Genomic DNA, 13,796 nt, shown 5'->3' with positions numbered 1-13,796 from the left:
ATTAATTTTCTGCTAGACAGCTTGTTTTAGATCTATTACAGTGGTGGTTTTTTTTTTTGTTTGCTTTTTGTTTTTTTACAAAACTCATTTCCTTATATTTTTCTTCTAAGGATGCAGATTTTCTTAACAATAATTCTCGAAGCTTTCTGGAGGTCTATCAACTGTTCTTCAGTCCTTGTACCTGTCCATTTTCAAAGAATTGGAGATTATGTATCGGACTTTCAGGAGCAGGACCACGCCTCCAAACACGCTCCTTCCGGCTGTCATCTATGTAGGTTCCCCCAGTTCCGATCATTCTCGTTTACGTGCCCCACCCTCCCTCCCTCCCTCCTTCCCTCCTTGTTCTCCATTCTTTAAGTTCTTCACCTCTATTTAGTACACGGGGATCTGCCAGGCCCGGGAACCATCGCCATTCCCCTTCGAGGCCTTCCCCAAACCGCAGCTCAATTCATGTCAAAGCATTTACCTACTCAAACACTGTTAAACCTTTGTTAGGCCACTGATCTAACACTTGTTCCAAATTCTTTAGTTCAATCTGTGAAAAAAAGCAAAGGCAACATAGTTTGACAGACGAAAAATCAAGGTGATTCCCAAAGAGCTATTAGCTGAAAACCTGGCATATCTCAGCATGATGTGCAGAGTCAGGCTTTCTACAACAGATTCACAGTATCTGAGAGTCATACTCTTAATAAAGAGGAAACAATCCTGACACAAGGTGAGAGAGACATTTGGTCCTTCAGTTGATCTATCCCTTGTTTACTAAAGCCTCATCAGAAATGTTCACAGTGGAAGGGTGGCTGTCAAGAAGCCATTCTTACAGAAGGGAAAGTATGTCAGGTAAGCTGAGATTTGGCAAATTACACAAGAACTGACATGAAATTCAGTGGAACAGGTCTGATGGAGTCATGAATCAAAATGTGAAATGTTCAGGCCAAATCATCATCGATATGGCAGCAGCTTCATTTTCATAATAAAGGTGGTGACTTGTTAGAATAGTACAACTTCTATCTATCTATCTATCTATCTATCTATCTATCTATCTATCTATCTATCTATCTATCTATCTATCTATCTATCTATCTATCTATCTATCTATCTATCTATCTATCTATCTATCTATCTGCCTCCACCCTTCTCCTTTTCATTCTTGTAATGGTGCCTGTTAATAAGATTCAGGTCTCAATCACAAACACAAAAACACTCTTGTTTTGATCAACGATCCCAACAACAGATTGTAACCACACACTGGGCATGTCGATCTCTGTGATGCATGCATCCGTTTCACTTAAACAAGCGAAGGCTTAGCTGCCATCCACGCCAGCTTTGGGAGAAGTTTACCTGTCTACTTACCAAAGAAAGCCTCTCAGGCAAAGGGCACACATATCACTCTACCTCTAAACCTGGTGTTCCTGGACGCCCCGGCTGCCTGCATTTTAAATGCATCCCACTAAAGCCAGACTATCCAGGCTGGAGGACAGAAGTAATGAGACGTGACACTGCCCAAGGGAAGGAAAATGAGGCCTAACAGATATAGGTAATCCTTCTCACCAAGCTAACGCCTCTTAGCCTCTCGCCCCGGCTGTCACATGAACCCAGCAGGAAAAGATCCAGGAGCCATACGCATATAGACAAATGCAGACACACTAGCAGCATAATCATTAGAAGCTGTCAGCTTTGCATTCATACATGTGTTGTTTGAAGAGAACACACTGTTCAGTCACAGCACTAAAACCTCTGACAGGTAAAATTAACATCGATCATCTCATTACAATGCAGCGTTCAGCAGGGAAACCTAATTTTTCTGTTACTTTGACACTCACCACCAACGTAAACATTGTTTAAGCAGCCGCTTAAGCTAGCCCCCCCACAAGGACAACACGCACCACCAAACCGCCAAAACTGCTAAAGAACAGCTTGAGGAGGCCGACCCCAGAGGCCTGGACATGTTAGAGGTAGCTTGTAAGCACAAAATAAGGCAGGTGGTTTCAAAAAAAGGGAAACATATGGTCTGCACCAGCCACACACACTTACAATAGCTTCTGCATCGATCGATGTGCTAATGCAAGGCTCATTTATCACCATAATTCACTAACAGATGTTGGGCGCTATGATACCATTACCCCAGTGTTTGCACAACACAACCCGGGTGTATGACAACAATGTCTCAGAGAAGACCTGACTGATATTATCTGCATCGATAGAGAACGTGATGGATTGTTGTGTACTTGTAAAAGGTTTATGAAGTGTAGCACTGATGGCTGAGTAGAAGCACTTCTGCTAAGCAGTTACAGACGTTAATATACTCGATGTAGCGGTTGTGGAACAAGAGATTAGGTCGGATTTATTTGACAGATTAAACTTTAGTTGAACTGTCAGCCACTGTATCAAAGGATCACACAACATGGCTTTAATGGAAATCAATATAAGCCACGAGTGAGCGCGACTATTTGTTTTCACTATTTGTTTCTTTGTTGTGAATTTTGTTGCACTCATGACGCCAGAGGTTGTATCGAATGTTTGGAGGTGCAACAAAAAAACATTTATTACAGTAACACAGACTGAAAAAGGACTATGATACTGATATAAATGAAGCTTTTTCACATGTTTACTGTTTGCTGGAGCTGAGCTTTTAAGATAATTTTGGTTTTGGTTGAGAAATGCAGCATAGTGCCCTTCAGACCCTGTGCGCTGTACTATTTATTTAAATACACCTAATAAATGATCAATAAACTAGTAATTAGGTCATATTATTTCAGCTCACATGAACACACTTTTGATACGGTTAATTAATTGCATAATTGCAAATTTCAATAATCCACACAAACAATTAAAAAATTCTAAATGAGATTTGAGAACATTATTTATCATTACAGCTTAGTACAGCATGAAGAGGGCTGAAGGCTGAATGACCGCAGGCATGTGGCTCCTGGTTAATGCATCACGTCAGTGTGTAAGTGTCCACATCAGATCTGATTGCAGAAAGATAAAAGTGAGGATAAGTGAGTAATAAGTTTGGTAAAAACTGATTTAAACCTTTAGTTTTGTGTTGATTAACTAAAATTTTATTCAAATTTTGCAAACAAGTTAACTTTCTCCACTCAGTTCATTAGGTACACGCTGCTAGTACTGGTTTTTCTTCAGAACTGCTTTAATTCTTCATGGCTCAGATTCAACAAGATGCTAAAAATATTCCTGACGTGACAGCATCACACAGTTGCAGCAGATTTGCCGGCTGCACATCCATCATGAGAATCTCCCATTGCACCACATCATAAAGGTGCTCTGTTGGACTATGCTTTCATGTTGCTAATGCGCAACTCTGACCTGACCATTTGAATTTTGCAGCAGAAATCAAAACTCATCAGACCAGCCAACAATTTTCCATCTAATTTGAGTGGCTTCCAGTGTGGTCTTCTGCTGCTGTAGCCCTTCTGCTTTGAGGTTCTACATTCAGAGATGCTTTTTTTTTACATACCTTGTGTAACCGGTGTGTTCGTGCATTGTGTCTGACAATGAAAGGTAAAAAGAAAGTAAATAACTTGCTCGCTCCAGCTCCTCCCCCACAGGGGAATTGTAGAAAAGGGCGCTGTATATTTTTTTACATTAAACATAAAGCACAAACTTACATGCAACATATTTCACACAGATCGCAAAAAAAAACCCCACCAGGGTGGATAAAGATATAATTACTGTTCTAAAAGAAATGACACAAGCTCCCACAGGGGAATTGTAGAAAAGGGAGAGGCCGAAGGGCTACCCCAAATTTATAGAGCTGCACCAAAGAAGAAGAAAAAAAGGATGAGGAGGGGCTCTAACTGATAATGAAGATAACTTTAGGCTTGGAGGTCCTAAAAGTCAAGTATACCAGGAACAGTTTTGTGTAATTGTAACAATATATAATTTATGTATTAATTTATTTGAGGGACTGTTGCCTTTCTATGAGCTCGAAGCACTATGCCCATTCTCTGACCTCTGACATCACCAAAGCATTTCCAGCCAGAGATCTGCTCACTGGATATTTTCTCTTTTTTTGAAGCCTACAGATTCAGATCTACAGATCAGCAGTTTCTGAAACAGTCAGAAGAGTCTGTCTGACAACAACCATACCACGTTCAATGTCACTTAAATCCCCTTTCCCCATTCTCACAGATATTTACACACAGTGTATTATTTACTAAATTACCAGAGTAAAAGAGTAAATTGCCAGTTTAGTGCAGCATGTTTTGAGATGTCCCATTTTGGTGCGAACAATTATCTTCATATGATTTAGTGCAGCTTGGAGGACACACATGTTGACAGGTGTCACAATAAAGTGGGGTTCCCTCCATATGATCCTAATGTTTTCAGACATGAGCCTATAGAAAGCACAAGACTGTGTGTCTGTTTTTGTTGTCAGAGACAAACTAAAAGTTAATTAGTGCGGTTGACCTGGTGGTTATAAAGCAGTAAAACTTGTCCTACTCTGGAAGAAGTTCATACTGAAGCTCAGAAGTTCAGAACAGCAGCAAACATAATTGGTATGTAATGTGCATTTATTTAAATTAAGTTCTGCTTACATTTACTAATGTATATTTTAAGGTGTACCAAAAACACACCAAACTATAGCTGCAGAATCATTAAAGTCAAAGTATTAACATCCAGTTAATTTACTTTTTTGTGGGTTTGTCTCATATTTATCCCATTTGACATCAATACAATCTAAAGAAAAAACACACCACATTTCAGGTCATAGGCCACAAAGTTTGCTTATATTTACGACACATAAACGTCAGACATGTAGACATCTATCTTTCAGTGCTGTATTATCCTCCTCGTCGAGGCCCTGACAGCGTCAGCAGCACAGAGGGTGAGGCTAGGCTGGGCAGGGCCGGGAGGTCCAGAGAGGATCAGGGGAGGTAAGTCACCAAAGCAGGAATTAATGAGCATTATAGTATTAGGTAAAAATAAGTCCCACCTTAAATCCCTCAGGATTCCTAAACAACCACCAGCACCTGTTACATATGATGAAGAGGATCACAGAGGAAGACCAGGCTCCTGTGACAAAACAGATAACTGAAAAAAGTCTACGCTGTTTATGTAGCTGATCTAAAATCAAAGCTTGTGAAATGATATCAGTGCACACTGTTGTTTACTGAATATTTCAGCTGTACATATCTACTTTTTATACAGGCTGCTGTGCTGTTATATTTTTATTATTCATTAAAATATTTAACTTCTTCCAACATAAAGAAATGCATAAATTCGGGGAGTCGGCTTTAAACCCTTAAAACCGAGACAGCAGTCTGCGTGGTTGATTTTTAATTGCTGTTTCTTAAAAAAACAGAAAATATGTCTTTAAAAGTCACACATGAAAAAAAAAAGAGACAAAGATGATGAAAATTTTAAATCCTCTTAAATTTAATAATGCTAAATAATCACAAGAAATCCAATCCTCCACATTTCTGTGACCTCATTGGGTTTCTGGGTGTTATCTTTTACCTTTGTTCCCCACGTAGGCAGGTCTATACAAAGCTCTGTGACCACAATTAGCAAAGAAAAGAAAAGAAACAATCCAGTGCAAGCAGTGATTTGCTGGGCTATTTTTTCTTTGGCTTAAATTAGAGTTTGCCAGCTAACCGTGAGCTTGTGGTAAGCTGATCCCACAAACAGGGAACATGATACTGTCTGGAGGTGGTTCATTGTGCTGGAGGGAACAACAACCCAACCCACCTGTTAGTGATACCTGGAAAGCACAAATGTTACTAATAATAGGGCTGAATTTTCTTTTAAAGACCCTGTTGCTTTGAGCCACTAATTAATTCACAGAGTTCAGATTTCCCTTGGAAATGCTGTAATGTCGAGAAACCAGGCACTACAAGGAACAGCACATGCCTCAAGATTACTGACCTTTAAGAGCTTCCTTCAGGGTTCTGGAAATTAAATCTTCTAAATTTGCAATTGTGAGTGCTTTAACTGTGGTTGAATCTCATAACCGGGGTTATTACATTATAAGTTATTATAAGTAAAACAAACTAAATCAAAGGATAGTTAACTGAAATGAAAAATAAAAGCTAAATAACTGAAACCTGAGACCTACAACACTCTGTATGAAGAAACCTTTGCAGGTTTGGTCTAATTTGGTCACATTTGTCATGTTTACTAAGATTTTGATGTCTACATGACTGCGAGTGAAGGGTTTGCATTAGAATATCTGCTATAAAAGGCTTAAATTTGCAGCTGACAAATACGACCTGAAATTAAGACAAAAACTGAAACTAATTCAAAAACTAAACCAAAATGAGCAAACCCTGTAAATGAAAAGACAAATGTAAAACTAAGTAAAAATAAAACCTATAAATTGTTTAATTAACCAGTTAGTCATTGGCTTTAATGAGCTGTTCCTAACACTGCATAGTCTGAACTTATTAATACAGTGGTTTAAAAACTAAGTTCACCTCATGATTAAACAGTTTAGCTGCAATAACTTGAAGCAAAATCCTTTTCTGTGTGATGTATCAGTCTCTCACATTATTGTGGAGCAATATTACCCCACACACCCCTCACACTCTTCACCCCGCTGCCTTCTAGCAAGAAGTACCGAAGCATCCGGGCCCTCACTGCCAGACTGCGAAACAGCCCAAGGTTAGACTCCTGAACACTCAGTGACTGGACTGGCACACACATGCTTTCATACACCAAGTTACTTTTTGCACAATGCTCAGTCTTTTGCACAACCAACTGTCATTTTTGCACGTTTCTACTGCACTGTTGTGTCTGTATCGTTCTGTTCTGTCTGGTGTTGCACTCTGTTTTGGTTTTTTTTGCAATTTTTGCACTTTATGTGGTCCCGTGTTGATTGTCTGTTATATGTGATGTCTAGCACCACGGTCTTGGAGGAACGTTGTCTCGTTTCACTGTGTACTGTACCACTGCACATGGTTGGAATGACAATAAAGCCACTTGACTTGAATTTTGCTGAGTCATATTGACATATTTGTGACTTGAGTTTGCAGGTATTCATTCATGCACAGCTCTCTTAAGGTCCCACTGCAACATTTTAATCAGGTTAAGGTCTGGACTTGCTGGCTGGATCGTTGCAAAACTTTGATTCTTTTCTTTTTCAGTCATTCTGTTATAGATTTCCTGCTGTGCTTGGGGTCATTGTTCTGTTTCATGACCCAGTTTTGGCGAGTTTTAGCCATCAGACACATTTGACTCTAGAATATTTTGGTAAACAGAGGAGGTCATGGCCGACTCAGTGACTGCGAGGTGTTCAGGTCCTGTGGATGTAAAACAAGCCCAAATAATGACCCCTCCACCACCGTGCTGGCAGGTCGCATGAGGTGTTTGTGCTGATATGTTGTTTTTGTTTTTTTACCATAGTGATGTGCAGTATGACCTAAAGTCTCCACTTTGGTCTTTTCTTTCCAAAGTACTTTTTTTTTTAAACTTTTGTTTTGTAAGGATACAGTTTTGCAAACTGAAGCTGTGCAGCCATGTCCTTTTTACAGAGACAAGGTATTCTTCTCCCAAACAGTTCATTCTTGTTCAGTGTTTTTCTAATTGTACTGACAAATTATGTTTAACAGACTAGCTAAAGTTTCTAGGGTCTGAGATGTAACTCTTCTGATTTTGCCGTTTCTCTGAGTATTGGTCTGAGCTCGGTTGAACGTCCACTCCTGTCTTGAGTTTTAATGCACACCTGAATGCTCCAGACCAGCGAGCTTTCAAAACCTCTGCTTTTATGGAGATGCTCAAACTTGCTTATGATCAGTTCATTGAATCAAGCAGCAGTAGTCTCACCTGGCTGTTACTACTGCTGCTTGGTTCCTATAAAACCATTGACGGTGTCCTAAGTTTTTCACAGGATTGCATCTAAATAAAGATTTTGTTTAGAGGCCACAACATTTCTCAAAGAGTTTGTTCAGTGAGGCATCTTAAGTTATACCAAAACCAATTACATATTTTAGATCACACCTGTACAAAGGTATGACTTTTCCTTTATTTATTCTTTGTATTCACCAATAACCCACCAAATGTTGTTACTGTTATCTCCTACCAGTATTTTCCATGCATGCTGACTTTATATCACCTGTGTCTATATAACCAAGAGATCTTCTTCTCTCTTCTCTTTACACCCCACAGCAACAGATGAGGAAGTCACTTTTGTCGTTTGTTTGCTGAGAGCTCCCGGCTTGAGCTGAGAGGTAAAGCTAACATGCAGGAGTTTTGGGGGTGAAGGGAGGGGAGGATGCAGAGGGGGTGGACCTGTCTGAGAGGAGACTGCATAGAGTTGTAAATGAGCTTGTAATTAGCTCTTACACATTTGCCTGGAGGGAATTAGTGTGTGCGTGCTTGTGTGTGCGTGTGCGTGCTTGTGTGTGTGTGTGTGTGTGTGTGTGTGTGTGTGTGTGTTTTAACCCCTTTTCCTTAGAATAGGGGTTGACGGCGATAAGCAGATAATACTAATTACTTCTCCTCCCCATTGCTTGTTAATTGTGCTTGGTGTGGATTTATACAGCGTGGTAATACTCCCCATTCCTCACACACACACACACACACACACACACACACACACACACACACACACACACACAAAACAGATGCATGCCCCCTGCTTTGTTGGCAAAATCAACAGGTCATTTTTTAATCAGGATATTTTAATTATGCCAGTTTGGTGCTTCATCATATATTAGTCCAGCCAATGAGGCAGTGTGTGTGTGTGTGTGTCTGCTTGTTTTAATATATTCATGGAGGTTAAATACCTGGGGCCTGACAGCTTTGGGGTCAGACCTCAACAGTATATGGAAATGAAAATGCTGTGAAGAGTAATAAATGGATTAAACCTGATTTTATTGTTAGAGGGTGTCTCACATACATGACTGACACAGACCAGGGGTTGGCATAGTCCTCTTTTGTTAAATAACACATTACAGTAAAACTTGAAGGACAAATGTCAGCCTTCCTGTCTCCATTTCAGCACTAAATTTCTTCACCGCTTTTCTTCTTTTTATGATTAGCATCACACCAATCTGGGAACCCAGTGACTATCATATGATAACTATGAGATCCAGGTTTGTCTTTCTGTAAACAAATCAGGCAAAAAAAAAAGCTAGAGAAAAATCAGCATCCGAAGTTCAGCAACTGGATCTACTTCTGCTCTCCTGAAAAGTGATCGATCACTATGAACATAAACCAGAGGATTTCCTCCAACTTACTGTTGCTAAGAATCAGCATATCGTGTCAAGAAGATGAAACTTAACCCAGTGTGTATTGGGAAAAAGTCAAGGTATACTCTAGACAGACTGGCAGTCTGTCACCTTGTTAACACCCATAAGCTGTGTCCCAATTCAGGGACCGGAGTGTGTATTTAAGACCAGGTACGTCACGATGGGCAAACGACACTCGGTGTGAAAACTCTGCTTCATCAGGGGATTTGGAATGAGCCACAAACATACAGAAAATGCAGATGATGTTTTTTTAAGGAAAAATGTGGAAATCAGTAAACTGGACAATATTCTTTGCATATATACATAAATAATATTAGAATATTGTAGATGTTACAGAACTATTTGTAGAGGCACCACTTGAGTAATTGAGCAAATTTAAGCACAACAGCAAATATAACAATCAGGAAAACAGAATTACAAAGCAATAAGATGACATAGTTAAAATATGATTAAAATAAAAACCTATGCTGTTCACAGAAAGACGCAGTTAGTTTCTAGTTGAGATTAAAAATCTGTTTTGTGAGGCCGACAACCTGAACTGTAGGAGGAGGCTGCTCCAGAGTTTTGGAGCTGCGTTTGCTGCAGCTGACGTCAAGAGAAAAAAAAAAAAAAACAGTCACAAATACCTTATAATGGCTCAGAATACTTTTATTGTTTTGACAATTCAGCTTTTGTTTTTTTAAAGTAAAACCTAGATCGTTAGGTTGAGATCAGGTGATTGACTCAGACACTGATGAATATCTCATTTCTTGGCCTTGAGAAACTCTCGGGTTGCTCTCACAGTTTGCTTTGGGCCATTATCTCATTGCACAGTGAAGCCCTGTCTGATCAGCTTTGCAGCTTTTGGCTGAATCTGAGCAGAGAGTACAGCCCTGTGCACTTCACACTTCATGCCACCTCCACCGTGTGAGACAGTTTTCTTTCTCCATATTTCTCTCTTTCCATCTTTCTGGTACAAGTTCATCTTGGTTTTCTTCATCTTCTTGAGTGTAATATGTGGTTTTCACCTTGTTGTAAATTTCCCTTCATGAAAGCATCTCTTGACTGTGGCGTTTGACAGTGACACTCCTACCGTACCACCACAAGAATTGCTTGACTTGTTTAGATGTGGTGAAGCTGATTTGATTAACTATGGAAATAATTCTGTGATCATTCACTTTAGTTTTCTTTCAGATCTTTTGGTGTCTCTGAGCTGGTCAGGATATTCACTCTTTATAAGCAATACCCAGATTATTGATGTGGCCTCTCCTAAAGTTTTTGCTGTCCAATTACTTTGTGAGTTATTTTTATGATACAGGCATTAGTTTTGTTTAGGTCATTTTATGATGCCTTTTTAGTATCTACAGTAAAAAAAAAGAGTCACGGTGAGTGATTTTCTATTTTAAGACTATATAAAATGAACCCTCTGAGCCTCCCACTGCCTCCTCCCCTCCACAAACACATGCATAATCTTTTTATTCCTCCATCTTATTATTCATTCTGCTCTAACGGCTTGGGAGTACTTAAGCAGATTTTGGTTCAGTCTGCTCTCAAAGTGTTAAACAGATTGGGTAGGGGGGTATTTATTTTAATGAAGGTGAGTGTGTGTGTGTGTGTGTGTGTGTGTGTGAGTGTGTGTGTGTGTGTGTGAGTGTGAGTGTGTGTGTGTGTGTGTGTGTGTGGTGGGGTGGTGGTCAGTGGTCAAATGTCTGAAACTTGGACGGGTTAGATTAACTATGAGCACGATCTTCACTGAGCTCATTTCCCCCTTTCTGTGACAATGAGTGTGCCTGACGCGCGCACACACACACACACACACACACACACACACACACACACACACACACACACACACACACAGCTAACCACCTTTCCATTAGCTCACCAATCCCACCTGGTATTTTAATCTAGATTTAGGCTCTAACACGTATCAAATGATGGCCTTCTGCTTACAAAGTAATTCTACACCCTTTCTATACCCTAAACTCTCGTAAACAGCATCTCAGGAACAGATCTGGAAAACCTCTAAAAGATTAATCAACTACTTATTAAAGGAAAATCAGCTAAAGACATTTTAATAAACTGGATCTTTGTCTCCATTCAGAATATTGGAAATAAAGTATCCAAATACACATTTAGGTGTTTATTTTAACACACTTTGTTTATTTGACATTTATGCAAATTGGTGTGTGATTAATGAGATACCTCATTTGCACATTTTAACAACTTGCCTTTAGAAAAATAACTTTTATAATGTAGTAACAAGCTGGAGAAACTTCATGGTGATATCTGTTACTTTAAAGAATTCGTTTTCCAATTAAAAATGTATGATCGCTTCATCCTGCATTTACATTTTTGTACTGGAGAAGTTTGGAAAAAGATGTAATTTTTAGATACATAACAGATATATAATGCCACTTTAGAATTCTGAATTTTTCTTTTTTTTCTTTGACAAGGGAATAAACATCAGAATAGGGAGAAACATGTAGGGGAAAAAACATAATTAGATAATCCAAAATGTCCAAAATGTTTTAGAAATTACATCTTTGACCTGTGTTGTGACTTTTGACCACCTGGCTCATAACTGTCTGTAGTTGTGCTTCAGTTCTTAAGTCAGGAATTATTGTTTGTCGTTTACCATATCCAGTCTCCTTCCTCGGCAGATCAGATTTTATCCTTTTCCCTGTAAGAGCTGTTTTTCATGCAATAGTCAAAATTTTGAAGAGGTAGATATCCTCTCTTCTAATGATTCCACTGCTGATCCCAGAAAATCTGCAGAGGTCGCACAATCTAATAAGATCTCATAGATGATGATTGCTGTGTCTTACACGTGGAGTGCTAATCACTCTCAAATCAGTACTCAGTTTTTTCCCTCTTACCTCACTTGAAGTTTTAAACACAACATTTCTGAATACTTGTAATATCAAAATATAACTCGTTATGTAAGTAAACAACTGAGGAAAGAAAAAAAGTTTTACTTTGTTTTCCTTAATTTATTTGACCAGTTGCTGGTTGCAGGTTACTGGGTTAAAATCATTACTTAAGTACCTTATCAAGGCAAAATAATCATTTTAAAAAAGATATAAAACGTTTGCTCTTTTGCAGCCGTGGGTCCTGAATATGCAAGCCTTGATTCCAAAACTGTTGGCACAGAGTTTTGGAAATAAAAACAGAATGCAATACCTTGCAAATGTCATAAAACAACATTTTATTTGCAATAGAACACTGGGAACATCAATAACAAATGTTTAAACTGAGAAATTTACGTTTTTTAAAATAAAAAAATTACATTTTACAGTGTCCCAACTTTTTGACAATTGCAGTTGTGAATTGTGGAAAAAATATTCAACGTTTGTGAGTAAAGGCTTTAAACTTAGTTTTTGTTTGTTTTTTTTGTTTTGTGAAAAAAGGTGTTCAAAGCTAATTTTCATGTTAATCTCGTGGTTATGCACTTTGTGTGCACATTTGATGTGCACACAAAGGTAATTATGTGTCAGCCTGACCGTCTGTGTTTCACATGAACACAAGGTTAAGACTCCAGATGTTCTAGCTCAGCCTTTGATGTCTGCTGGGCTCATATCTCTATTCTAGACAGAGTTCGAGACAAAAATTTAAGCTCCTTCTACTTATTTTAAAGCAGATGATCCTTCACCTGACTGCAACCTTTATGCAAAGTTAAATTCACTCTAGGGAGTAATTGGTGTCTGCCTGCGGAGGAACTTTTTGCAGACCCTAACTCCACATCTATATAACAGCCTAACTTTTTCCTCAATGTTGTGCTTTGTGCAGATAAAGTTTATGTTTGCATTGCAGCTGACAGATGCTTTCAGGGTCCTTAACCTGATTAATAACAGAATTGCCCTCAGACTGATTAATGAGCTGCTGAGATCAGAAGGATTGAACCGGGCAGCGGATCATTAATTCCGTGTCCTGGAGTCACTCTGCTGCACGTCGATGTCCAGGGGCGTTTTCATTATGTCTCGGCCTGACGAGAGGTCGCAGAGGATAGCCGATGTGCAACCATGTCTGCTTTAATTACAGGGGTATTAGCTGGTGGGGAGATCCCTACAGCTTTGTGTCCGACATTCCCTCTGGGCCAAATGTCCAGGCAAATGTGACATTTTTTTTTTTATATCATGGGACATCCGGGTTTCATTGTGGCATCCAAGTGTGTGGCAGAAATACTGTCAGATATCAGACTATCACTGGTGACATAAAGGCAGAACAGCTTTAACAGAAAACCTCCCAAAAAATTTTGTATTTATTTTGCATTTTTTGAGTCTTGATTGGCCTCCTCTTCAGACACTGAGCCATTTTGTGGCCTGCACCCTTTCTTGCCCAGCTTTCCTCCAGCCCATCATCCAGCAGGGCTCCAACTCCACTGGTCCATCTCCACCGATTAACCAACCTAACCTCACTTGTTTGCTCACTGCAGTCATTCTGGCAGTCAATGTATCCTCAGGCTAAGCCAAACAAGCTGATCAGCCAGCCACCTCTGTACACAGTACCCCCCACTAAGAGGCTAATGGCCGGGATGTATAATCCTTCTCAAAACAACCACAGAGATGCTAATTGTATCCCGCTATAAATACTGGCCGACTCCTTGTC

The sequence above is a fragment of the Perissodus microlepis genome, chromosome 3 (genome assembly GCF_051167445.1).
Source record: "Perissodus microlepis isolate ML-2025 ecotype Zambia chromosome 3, ASM5116744v1, whole genome shotgun sequence".
NCBI lineage: Eukaryota > Metazoa > Chordata > Actinopteri > Cichliformes > Cichlidae > Perissodus > Perissodus microlepis.
Note: the sequence above shows the minus strand (reverse complement) of the source record.